The 13,488-nt window shown below is 39.4% G+C and overlaps 1 protein-coding gene across 2 annotated transcripts in view; it reads right to left on the bottom strand.

Moving 5' to 3' along the window:
* The window catches only part of GALNT1 (polypeptide N-acetylgalactosaminyltransferase 1), a 72,278-nt gene that overhangs the window by 43,184 nt on the left and 15,606 nt on the right, over nucleotides 1–13,488 (bottom strand). The window contains exon 2 of one of the 2 annotated variants that reach the window (XM_015854314.2): nucleotides 9,024–9,195. The gene's annotated coding sequence lies outside the window, so the exon portion shown is untranslated. The remainder of the gene's footprint in view (nucleotides 1–9,023; nucleotides 9,196–13,488) is intronic. The other variant, XM_015854315.2, reaches the window with a different exon arrangement.

The following is a 13,488-nucleotide window of genomic DNA, read 5'->3' as shown; positions in this document are numbered from 1 at the left end:
TGTTATTTGGTCAAAACCTCCACGCAGTTCACTCTACTATACAGTCCTTCCCGATTCTCCTCCTAATTAGTACTATTAAAATATTAATGATTATCATTTGCAGCTTAGGAATAACATGGTATAGCTCAAGTATTAATTATATAAGAAATGTAGTTTACTTCTGTTTAAGATAGATGAAGTACGTGAAAATTAATTGGCAACAAGGGCAGGAAAATGCAAAGGATCATGCCCAAGACGGACTATCAACAATTGAGATTATCCAATTAAATAAAACTTGGATGGCATCTGTAATCCCTTCTGTAGGATCCTGAAATAACTGTCATGTCAAATTTTGAAGTACGATAACAGAAAAGTCAGGTAGTATGTGAATATCACATGTAATAACCTAATGATCTGGAACGGGCAGAAACACAAGAATATTCAGAAGGACAGGAAATTGTCCAGATTTGTAATCTCCCTACAGATAGGTTGAGGATAAAATAAAAGATTATTTATGGAAGTCCTCAAACTAAAGTCTTTGAAAGGCTTTCTTAACTTACTTCTTTTCTCCCTGCCAATAGGTGTTTGTTATCCTGTCTTTAAGCCTCACCTTACTTAGAGTAAGAAATTGCAAAAGACAAGGTTTCAAAGGACCAGGTGAACAATATTTTAATCAGATCAAAGTCCAAAGCCAGTTTCATCAGCTTTTGGAGTTGCATTCTTTTCTACTACAACCTTTGGTACAGAAGAAAAAGAATACATCCAGTTCAGAGACAAAATATTCCCTCTCAGAACATCACTGCAAATACTACTAGAGCTCAAGAGGGCTGCTAAAACTTGAAAGTCAGGAATGCAATGTAAGTACTGAGACCGCTGTTGTCATATGAACAACAGAGATGCACTAGACTCCTGCTTCCATGGTTTTAATGTAGCTTTCAAACGACTGAGGCAACAATTGCAATTCTTCTGCCTGCTCTCCACGTTGAAGGAAAATTAACTAAAAATAGACAGATTTATTCAGAAACCCTTCACACCATTACCATTCTCTCTTCAACTGCTTTGCAATTTAAAATGTATTTCTAAGATACCCAGTGAACAGCCAGTGTGTGTTTCTTAATATGCCAATCCTATACAAACATATATATATATCTTTTTTACATTAGGGCTTCAAACATTAGGAGTACATCACTAATTCAATTTAATTACAACATAACAGCATGAATACACAGACTTATTACACCTGGAAGGTCATAACAGTAACTTTTTGCACAGGCATTCAGCTATTAGGTGAATAGGTGCTATCGCACCTGCAGGTTAAGCTCAAAACACAGTCACTGAATCTTTTCTCTCTTACATTAAACAGCAGATACAGCCTGTCCTGACAGCCTCAGAAGAGGCAGCCCTTTTAGAAAGGCAGATTTATAAGCCAACACAGTTGTTTCTTTTCCTGAAACAACCACAGTCTTAAATTGGGCTTCTGACAGCTTAGATGCTGACAAAGGGAAAACATCCCTCTTCAGAGCCATAGCTTCTTCACATGCACTCTCTGGGAGGGCTACTGAGTGTGCTTAAGAGTAACAGCCAGAGGATACAGGCAGTATTTTCATCAGTGAGTACTGTGGGCAGCGTGAAGACAGTAATTCATTCACAAGTGAAAAGCTTTTGTTATCAACAGCAGCAATTGAAGTTTTTCATGCCAGCACTAGCAATGCACAAAGCTCATAAATCCCTAACAGACAACAATTAATGTCTGACATGCATCAGTAAGACCATCAGTAAAGCTTTCATTCCCCGTACAGAGGCCTAAAAGGCTGAGGTGGAACTTTTTCCTTTATTATTGGAAGATTCACAGTTGGTGACCTGATTATAAACTGAGCTATAAACTGACCCCGGTTACTGATAAATCTCCAAAAGCCACAGTAGCTGGTCTTCCAATCCCAAAACTATGGGACTTGTAGAGAAAAACAGTGTTCACATCAGCATAGGTGCTCCAGAGTGACCAATTCCACTTCCTCCAGAAAAACAATTTTGTCATGTGGGCGATATACCCCATAATTCTGAGTAATGGTGAACTTATTAAAAACTAAGTGATTTTACCTTGACTCTCAGAGCCAAATGCAGAATCCAAGGTTATTTCCAAAATTGAAAAGCTTAAGTATTCAACATTTATACAACACAGCCATCGTTTCACAGACAGAGAAGGCTGTTAGTACACTAGTCATTTGCAGTCTGTTACAAAGACATGGAAACACCTCCATATATTTTAGCTCCTCAGGCTCGCAACATGATTGTGGCCCCTCACTGCAAGAAAGACATTGAGGCCCTGGAACATGTTCAGAGGAGGGCTACAAAGCTGGTGAGGGGTCTGGAGCACAGGCCTTACGAGGAGCGGCTGAGGGAGCTGGGAATGTTCAGCCTGGAGAAGAGGAGGCTCAGGGGAGACATTATTGCTCTCTATAACTTCCTGAAGGGGGGTTGTAGTGAGCTGGGGGTTGGCCTCTTCTCTCGTGTAATCGATGACAGAACTAGAGGGAATGGTTTTAAGCTGCGCCAGGGGAGATTCAGGCTGAACATTAGGAAGTATTACTTCTCGGAAAGGGTAGTCAGGCATTGGAATGCACTGCCCAGGGAGGTGGTGGAGTCACCGACCATGGGAGTGTTCAAGAAACGTTTGGATGTTGTGTTGATGGGTATGATTTAGCTGGGAAGTATTGGTAATGGTTGGACTAGACGATCTTCTAGGTCTTTTCCAACCTTGATAATTCTGTGATTCTGTGATTCTATGATGTAAGACAGTACGAAGTCCTCAAGCCAAAAGCAGCATCATTTGGCCTTCAGTAACACCAAACGCACACAAAGCACTGAAGAATTTCTAATAATCAAGAAGTCACACATTCCAAAGGGACTTTTTAAATCATCTGCAAGTGTGAGATGAGATATAAGCAGAACTAGCGAGCTGACAGGACACTTCAAAAAGTTAAAATTCCTGCTTAAAAAATTATATATATTATTTTATATATATATGTGTGTGTGTGTGTGTGAGTGTGTGTATGTGTGTATATGTATATAATATTTTATATTATATATATATATATATATATATGTATATTTTATATGTATAATAAAATTACTATTAAGAACAATCTTCTTTTAGAAGAGAAATCACATGCAAAAGATTAAACGGCAGTAAAACCAACTGGAAGTTGTTCTGCCTTCTCAATACTCACATCTTCCATTTTCACTTACGGTGTTTCTGCAGTCTGAAAAAAAATCAAACTTGTTACCAGAATTTGTTTAAAAGTTGTGCATTAAAGTGCCAAGCTAAACTCAGTTTTTACCAGCTGAGACTGAGCTAAAGTGAATACTATCACTCTTCATACAGATGTGTCAAATACTCAAGAAAATTTTCTGGAAATGATTTTCTTCAGTCTGCAAATGTGAGTTATAAATACCAGGTAATGTTTCCTTCTGAAGTATTCTGTTAAAATGTGCAGAGATTCTTCTTGACACCAACAAACAATGCAGAGTGGAATTTACGTTATATCCTGCTACTAATGCAGGAGCTGCAAAGGAAGTAAAATAGAGGACCTACTCAGATGTCAGTACAGAAGAATCAGAAATTGCAAGGGGAAATCTTTGACTAACAAGTCAGAACTCTGTTACACATTTCTAAAAGATGGTCAAAGACCTGAGTTGCCTATCAATCAAATGAACAAATCTTTCACAAGACATTTTACAGAATCACAGAATTGTAGGGGTTGGAAGGGACCTCTAGAGATCATCGAGTCCAACCCCCCTGCCAAAGCAGGCTCCCTACACCACGTCACACAGGAAGGCGTCCAGGCGGGTCTTAAATATCTCCAGAGAAGGAGACTCCACCACCTCCCTGGGCAGCCTGTTCCAGTGCTCCGTCACACTCACATAAAGTAAAGAAGTTCTTGCGCACATTCGTGTGGAACTTCCTATGCTGTACTTTCATCCCATTACCCCTAGTCCTATCCCCATGTACTACTAAAAAGAGACCAGCCTCAAAACTATGGTTCCCACACCTCAGGACATTATCCTCATACGTGAGAAGTTAAACCTTGCAAGACAGGTCTCAAACGTTCTAAAACATCCAGCCCTCATATGGCTTCTGATTGTTTAGATATGTATCAAAAACGAAGCTAGAGTGGAATAAAATTGTTCATTAATTCTTCAAAAGCTTTTAAAGATTGCATAAAATCGCATAAGCAAATAGTCATCATTAAGGATGAATCACTAACAGCCAAGAACTTGGATGAGAGATAAGCAGAGTCAGCTGATCAGAAGGAAAGATTATAGATCTCTGGAAACACAGGATAAAATGCAAAGAACAGAATTAACTGTCTTTATGGGATTAACTCCAGAAACCTCTAACCTTGAAAGCTTTCTGCTATAGATTAATAATCCATAAGGAGAATCTGAATAAATACAAAATACAATTCAGGAACATTTTCCCTCTGCATTATCTGTGGAAAATACAAACTTGCAAGCCTTCTATAATAAAAGAAGATTTGAAAACTATATAAAGAAAAATCGGTGTTAAATGCCGAGGTAACCAGCATTTAAGATGCTAGAGAAGCCATCTGAGTACTCCCTAGAATAACTGCAGAACTTGCTGACAAATCAAATGCATGCAGATACAAAGATAAGAAGCACTGCAGCATTAGAGAGAATGATTCTCCACTCAAATAAATAAATAAATTTAAAAAATAAAATAAGAAAAAAAAAATCCAAAATCCTCTGAAGAAAATGTTTTGAAGATTAAAAAAAAGAAAAAAATTGTTTCCCTTTCTCTAGACAGGAAACCTGACCAGACGTAACAAAAAGAGAAGCTAGAATTGCCCAATTTTATGATACATTCATGAAATCATTGCAGTGTTTCTCAAGAAGCTTGTCATCCCATTGATACAGACACATGAGAATATAGATTCTACACAGAAACCAAATGGCTGCATTTTTGCAGACAGGTCCACGCAGCTGCCAAGCATATATTAGCACACACAAAGTCATTTCCACACCATACAGCTGTTCCCTCAGCAGGTAACGTCTGCTGCCAATAACTGTTTTGTACTTAAATAACAGGCACAGTATTGCGCTGAAGTTAAGACGCTTCTCATTCCCCCTTCCCTTTTCCTCTTGCTTTTTTCTTTTTTAAATAATTCTGTCTTCCCAGAAATTTCTTGCAACACGCAGCATGTTATTTCCGAGGATTAAGTTCTTCATTTCCCCTGTCAACCCAAGCAGATGTACACAGTATAAAATAGGTAACTGTGAGACTTCCTTCAAGAAAAGAAGCATCCAGGTTAAATGTTTCTGAAGTAGACAATCTTTGTATTTTGGGTTCCTACTTTGTATAGTTCAAGAAGAAGAAAAGAACTGTCAGATAAAAAGCAAAATAGGCAGACTGACAAAGCAGAGTTCCAGAAAACATGGAAATTTAGAGTTGCTTTAGAGGGAAAGAAGAAACTGAAAAGAAGTGGCCAGAGCATTTTGCAGTACACCCTGATATAGCAACAGACCCTGTCCAGGACTAGAGTTCCAGATACTTCCTTTGTCCCCACAACATCTTGGTCTACAGCCCACAGAGTGATATTTCTACAAGATCAAAACATAACCCCCATAATTCAGACTTCAGGTATGCCAGAGAGCTTTATTTCCTGAAGCACTTGTGAACCCTAAAAGTACAAAGGAATTTACAGAAGTATCAGTGCTGTTCATTTTCAACTGTTGTACAAGCTCGTATGAAGTTAGGGGATGTTTACATAACAGAATTCTACTCTCTTTCTTTCCTTTCCACTGCATTTTCCCTTTTGGCATTCAAGCAAGCAAACTGCCTTTATCCCTCAAGCAGGCAGCAGCTCTGACCAATACTGTTTCCTGCGGCAGACGCTCTCTTTCCCTCACTGCTTTACCAACTATGTCTCCTAGGCTGCTACCATACAAAAAAGGATGAAACAGAGTCAGGACAAAAAAGCAGTCTTCTGTTGCTGCCACAGTTTAGATTGTTTAAAAAGAAGAAAGAGGGTGAAAGAAGAGAAAGAATGGAGTTAAGCCTATAATAAATAAACAGCTGTCCATATGATTCAAAAAACCCTAACCATACAGTACTCACCTATCAAATGAATGTGGCTTTTCCTAAGTGTAAGTAATTATAAATCACACCATCATAGAATTGCTCACATTGGAAAAGACCTTCAAGGTCATCAAGTCCAACTGCAACCTAGCCATACAGCTCTAACACTAACAGCCCTCTGCTAAATCATGTCCCTGAGCACCACATCCAAACAGTTTTTAAACACAACCAGGGATGGTATCATAGTATCATAGTCTCGTGCGGGTTGGAAGGGACCTTGGAGATCATCGAGTCCAACCCCCGGTGACTCAACCACCTCTCTGGGGATCCTCAACGATAGTTCTAGCAAACAATACTGCAACTGGCCATTGGTATGTGCCTAGCTCATCGTAAGTTATCAGCAAGCATAACTTCTGCATCCTCATTAAGTACAAAAAAGAGAATCCTGACTGAGCCAGGTCATATGCCAGTCCTAACAAACAAGAAAATATTTAGACATCAAAACTTCAATTGCCATTATTTCCAGACAAACTAAATGCTGGCCACAATGACATTTCCAATATCAATATTTTAAGTCTCTTTACATTCATTAAAGTAGTATTTCCAAGAAAATACACAAAACAAATAAGTAAAATATCCACTAGATTAAATCAATTTGCTTAAACTTAAAACCATAAGATATTAACAATTAGACCAAGAGAATGATGCACTTAAATCCAGTCAAGTGTGACAAAATGTGGGTTTTTTGTTTTCAGAACAAACATCCAACGCTCTGAGCACCTCTTCATAAAAAGATAACATTATCAATAAAGGAAAACATAACACGAAAGAGGCCTACATCAAACATGGATATTATACATAAAGAAGCTCTTGGGTATCACTATTAAGACTCTGTAACCACAACATTTGTAGAGGAAATTTCAGTTTGGTAATCCAAAGGTTAAATAGGGCCACTGAGGAATACAGTACAATACTGTGAGGAATCCACTGAGGAATAACAGTGGAACTGTTTTGCACATTCAACTATAATTGGGGACTACAGTATTTGAGTAACACGGTTATTTCATACTTTAATTTGTAACTTAAATCAAATCACAACTATGCAGCTCCTTTAAAATTTTGTGTTCCAATTTATTTGAAATTACTTTACAGTAACTTTTCTGAGGAATTTCTTCTTCCCTAAATAAACTAGAATCTTTTCAAACAAGAAGGACTAGAGGTGCTTGAGAAGGCTGTATTGAGCACTTACTGCAGTTAAAGATCCACCAACAAGCCAGCCCCCTGCTTTGAGAAAAATTGATGCTACAATGCAACAAAGGTAAAAGAAGGAACTGATACAAAAGAACAACAAGCGAGAACAGCTGTGTTTTGTTAACCACATCAATTCACCAATACTCTCCCAGACCAAAGAATGCAGAACAATCCTTTTTATTGCCCAACAGCAGCTATTTCCACACAGATTTGTTACCTGACTAAACTCGCCATGAGAACCAACAACCACTGAGCAGCTGACTAGGCCACAGGGAAAGCAGCAGAAGTGATGCTTCTGCTAAAAACACCATAATAAATCCAGAAATAAAAGCTGTAATCCACCTTTTTGTTGTTGGTGATGGTGATCTCCTATTCTGAGTAGCTAACACTATTTTAGCAGTGTTAGGTATACATTTTGAACTGATTTCACTCCCTCTCCTAAACGGATGCCTGTTTATAAGACATACTTATCACAGAATCACCAAGGTTGGAAAAGACCTAAAAGATCATCCAGTCCAACCGTTCACCTATTACCAATAGCTCCCACTAAACCGTGTCTCTCAGCACAACATCCAGTCATTCCTTGAATGTCCCCAGGGTTGGTTGACTCCACCATCTCCCTGGGCAGTCCATTCCAGTGTCTGACCACCCTTTTTGAGAAGTAATATTTCCTAATGTCCAGCCCGAATCTCCCCTGCCGCAGCTTGAAACCCTTCCCTCTGGTCCTATCACTAACGACACAAGAGAAGAGGCCGACCCCCAGCTCACCACAACCTCCCTTCAGGAAGTTATAGAGAGCAGTGAGGTCTCCCCTGAGCCTCCTCTTCTCCAGGCTGAACGTTCCCAGCTCCTTCATCCACTCCTCATACGGCCTGTGCTCCAGTCCCCTCACCAGCTTCGTAGCCCTCCTTTGAATACGTTCCAGGGCTTTGATGTCTTTCTTGCAGTGAGGGGCCCAAAACTGAACATAGTACTCGAAGTGTGAAGATTATGAAGAAATGAATGTATGATATTTGAGAATTTAAGATTTTTTTGATCTATACAATAATACAATGTTACGAAGCTGTCTGGAGATTCCCTTAATCCTGAAACAAGCCTTTCCCTTTTTACCCCACCAGACCACAACTGCAAACCTGGCCCAAATGAGTTCTTCCAACTAAGTCTGTGAGAACCAACCTTATCAAAGTTGCCAGATGATTTGCAGAAAGAAAAAAAATGATGCTTTAAGGAAACTGTGACTGTAGGAAAAAAGAAATAATAATAACAAAACCAAACAGGTTTAGTTGCTGTTCACAGGTAAGTCTGTTTCTGACAGAAGCTATAGCCCAGAAGTTCTGTGTTTGAAAACCAATCTGAATTCTGACTCATCGGCCTAGATCCCTTCTCAAGATTTCACACTGATGTGGTAGAATTTAGGAGAACTAGTGCTTTATTCAAATGTATAATTTTCCTCTGCTAGCAAAGAACAACAGTAACTGATAAACTAGCCTTGTACAAACAGTTAAAGAAATTAATCGGTTTCAGACAACTGAACTGGTCCCCAAGAGACCTAAATGAGTAGAAAAATAAGAAATACATAATGGGAATATAACAGCATACGTGCAAACGCCAAGTATCCCCTTCACTCTGTGATGCATCCCAAATGGACAAACATTACTGAAGTGTTTAAAATTCCTGTATCCCATTTCATACTAACCTCGTCTGCAGGTTTACAGCCATCTGGATGGTCCACAAGCACTGGTGGTGAAATCCCACTGCACTGCAGTCACGCGCTTGTGGTAGGAACCATAGAGTGGCAAAGCGATCTAGGTCATTCTGACACGAACACAGAACCAAAGATCTTCCATCCAAAAGGTCTTAAGGCTGTCCTAGGGAAGAACAGAAATTCAGATAAGTTCCAAATTCAGTTCTGGCAGATCTTGAGCTAAAAGGGGAAGGTCATAGAAGCTTTCCAACCACTTCAGACTTCAAAATCCTAAATTTTGTACAAGGAAGGAAGAGCCAAAAGACTGCTGCTAAAAAGAGCCTGTGAGGAAAACAACATATGCAGGGTAGAGTGGAGAGGTGGAACAAGTCATCAACATTTTGTAGCCTTTCAGATGATATGATTTGAGTAGGAGGACTGCCTGTCCTCCTAAATAAGCAGTTCTCTATTTTTGAGTTCTATATATGTCGCCCTCTATCCAATCACGAACACTTAACACAGCAAACTGGGAATTGTTCTCAAAAAGGCCAGGAAACAGCCTCTCCATGGCACACATTCACAAGAGCACCCTAGCAGATCGTTCATTTGGGCTACATTTTTCCAGATATATTCTTAACTTAGAGCTGTAGTTTTTCTTACACACTTTCATCTCTCGCCCACAATTTAAACATTAGCATTCATAATGACAGCTTGGGAATTGAGGGGGAGCGTTATTAATCTTACACAGCCCCAATCCTTACAAACTAATCTATTTTCAAATAAATCTTAGAACGTGACACCTGAAAAATGATGTCTGAGGCTTTCCAAGCATCAGAATTTTAGCACGACTGAAGGAAGCAATTCCCTCAAATCTCCTCCTTTACTCAGTTAATACAGCAATGTCTGAAGAAAATTCTAAGAAGCTGAAAAGTAAACAAAGCATCTTAAAGATGCAAGAAAGCAAACTTTCCAATCTTTAATGCAAGTGTAACTCGTTTACGCTTAGGTAATAATTGCCATGTATTATGAGCTTATTTGTTGTAATATATATGAATCTGCTACGCTATTCAAGTTCATTGTTCCATCTGCTTAAACTGATAGCTCTCTGTATTGCCTATTCCAGTGCAAAAAGCATATACAACAGAGAAGAAAATTAAGATGCTAGCACTACGTTAACATGACAGTACGGATGAAATACTTGATAAGATTGGCAATAAAAGATGTTTGTCAACTGTTTATTCTAAAACATTACTACTTTACCTGCTTCAATATAGAATCACAGAATCACCGAGGTTGGAAAAGACCTAAACGATCATCCAGTCCAACCACTCACCTATTACCAATAGCTCCCACTAAACCATGTCCCTCAACACAACATCCAAGCGGTCCTTGAACAACCACAGGGACAGGGACTCCACCACCTCCTTGGGCTGTCCATTCCAGTGCCTGACCACCCTTTCTGAGAAGTAATATTTCCTAATGTATAAGTAATATTTCCTAATCCCTAATAGGGATAATACTTAATCATTCCCCTTTTTTTTCTTGCATATCAAAGCAGAAAAGACAAATGCTTCAACTCACAGATTTTCCTCTGAATTTGAGAATAATTTACCACAATATTGGTACTCTTCCTATTCTATCAGTGTGTATTTAAGCAAGTCTACATTTACATAAGGTGCATGCAGTTTAAGTTCTAAAAGAAATGGCTCAGGATCTTCCATAACTTTTTTTTTTTTTTTTTTTTTTTAATAAATCTGAAAAACAGAAAAACTGGGGAAGTTTCAAAGGCCAGAACAATAAGAGCTCACAAGACCAAAGGCACACCCAGCACGACACCCAAAACCTTTCTGGAAGTATTAAGATACCATGACACGAGCCTAAACTCATTATTTCCCTTGATCTTTTCTTTGAGTTACAAAAATACTAATTCAATCAATCATTCTTTCTGCACATATTATCTTTCCTAAATCTCCAGTGCCCATAACTTTCTTGAAGTTCAGTGGCCAAAACTGATCCAGCACCGCCCAATAAGCAAAACAGCAGGAAGTACAACTCAACATGCCCTATAGATGATACCACTGCTTATTCAGGCCAACACACACACTCCCCTTTCGCTTTGTGAGCAACATTGCATCATGAATTCATAACTCATGGCTTGTCCTAGATTGGGGTGGATGACAGGCTGGAAGGAACTGCTTCAACAGTTGTTCTCACTCTTCTATGTTACTTTTTCCTAAGCATTAAATATTTCATTTATTCTACTAAATCACAGCCTATCCTTTCAAGCTATCTTTTCACTCAGGATTCTTTGGTATTGCCATTTCAACTTCAGATGCACCCGCATTTATTCTCAGATGCCAGTTGCTCATGAACCGGATAATGAAATTTCAGGACATGAACAATCACTGAGACAACTACTAAAAAGAAAACCCATAGAATATCCTCTCCCTTCTGAAAGTGAACCAGTGAAAAACAACAGCAGCTTCTGCTAACCTAATGATTTCACATAATTCTTAAAATAGCTTTTCTTTTCTTTTTTTTTTAAAAACATCTAGGCTACATTTCCTCAGCTTGCTCTGTCAGAGTATTACATGTGGCTTTCTCTAGTCCACAAGCTTCCTGTTGCAGATGAAGTTAGGTCGGTTTGATTCTGCCTCTGAGCTTCAGAACAAGGCTTTGAAATTTGCTTCCCTAAATTGCACTAAGAAAAGACTGTCTTACCTTCAATGTAAAGAGAAATCAAGCTGAAGCTGAGCTGTGCCTTTTAATTTCCTTGATGTAAAATCGAAGTAATCAGGAAGTAGTGACCATTTCTACACATTATTGATGTAGACAGGCAAGTGGGTTAGGAACTGTGGATACCAGAACATGCAGATAACGCATCCAGCACCACAGTGGTTAGGAGTACTTACATTAGGGTACCAGTTACGTAGCAGTATAGCATGGTATGGAACACTGATAACTCAAACTAAAGCTTTGCTTCAACCCCTGCATATGAGTAGTCTACAGACTTAAAATGAAGTTCTTTGAATATTTTTAGTATTTGGGGAAAAAAAAAACAGCAACCAAGCAGCTTCTGCTTGAATGAAATTCTCACATTGTATTCAAGTATTTAACCGAAGCAACCCTATGACACATGCAATAACAGAGCATATAACACATGTAATATGGCTTTATTCTATAATTCTTCATGGCTATACTTAATGCAGCACGAGGAACCATCATTCCCACTAAAAAAAAGGTTCATTCAACAGATTTAAGCATTTTTCTTGCATATAATTTTTCAAGAAACAATTCACTGGCATCATTTAAGTAATAATCAGCCAATTACAAATAAATGTATGTTTTCAAGAGGTGTAAAGTACGTGCTGCTATCATACTATCTCCCCAGGACTTACAAGGAATTGTCAAGGAAGCAGTCACTTCAATCAGGCTGATACCTGAAGCGATGCCTTCGCTTTCCTTGGTTGTCGTCAGTAGGCTGTTCACCAACAAAGCAGTCATTCTGGCAAGCACAGCCTTGCAAATAGCACAGCAACGCCTTCCTCTCACAGGCCCTCTGTCTTCTGTTGTTTGAGGACACTGCCTCAAAGCAACTCGAGCCAGCCCACGTTTTTTTTTTTTCTCTAAGTAAATATTATTTTTTTATAAGTCAACTGGAAAATACACTCCCATCCTCAATCAAAACCACAGAAACACTGGTTTTCACTTTGCTAAGAGTACTACGCTCTTGGAAAGCACAAGTGAAAAAAGCAAGACAATCTACTGTCCTCAGCAGCAAACTGTCTGCTATCACATTCACTGTCATTACTAGCAAATCTCTCCGGACTTTCATAGCTGTAACAGCACTGACTCACAATTGCATAACTTTAAAAAGCTATCACAGCTGCTCTCCTAAATGCCCAAGAAAAAAAACAAACTATGTGCACGACAGGAGCAGCACTACAGCTTTTTTGTGTTGGTGGAAGATTTTCTTAACTTTCAGGACACAAAAGATTAGCAAACCGACGAGCACAGCCGGTTTATTTTGACAGAGCCGATGTATACGAGCCTTAAGCACAGTGCATCGGTGGCCCTGCAACACTCTTAGTCTCAGCAGGATCACGAACAAAGAGCCGTGTGTTGGCTGTGGGGAGCTGGCAGCCCCTCTGCACCTTCCCTTGCTCACCGGGAACACTGCCTGTGTTGTTCCACACACTGCAAATCCACCAGTAAATCCCGAGTCATATGGGGGACGCGGCACACAGCACACAACACAAAGGGCACCTCTACTCCCTCAGCTGACAAAGCATTCACTGGGGATGATCAGAGGAGCGAGGAAATAAGATTTACAGCGGCCCTGCTCTCCCTGCACTCAGGTGGGACTAGCAGCAGATGGCTGGCTGACATTACAGACAACACACTTCCTGCAGACTGACTTTGGACCTCACTGGCAACTGCTTCGCCACAGGAGCCACAAGAATCTCAAGAGACACAG

This window comes from Coturnix japonica, chromosome 2, assembly GCF_001577835.2.
Source record: "Coturnix japonica isolate 7356 chromosome 2, Coturnix japonica 2.1, whole genome shotgun sequence".
Lineage (NCBI taxonomy): Eukaryota > Metazoa > Chordata > Aves > Galliformes > Phasianidae > Coturnix > Coturnix japonica.
Note: the sequence above shows the minus strand (reverse complement) of the source record. Positions and strands in the feature narration are given on the sequence as shown.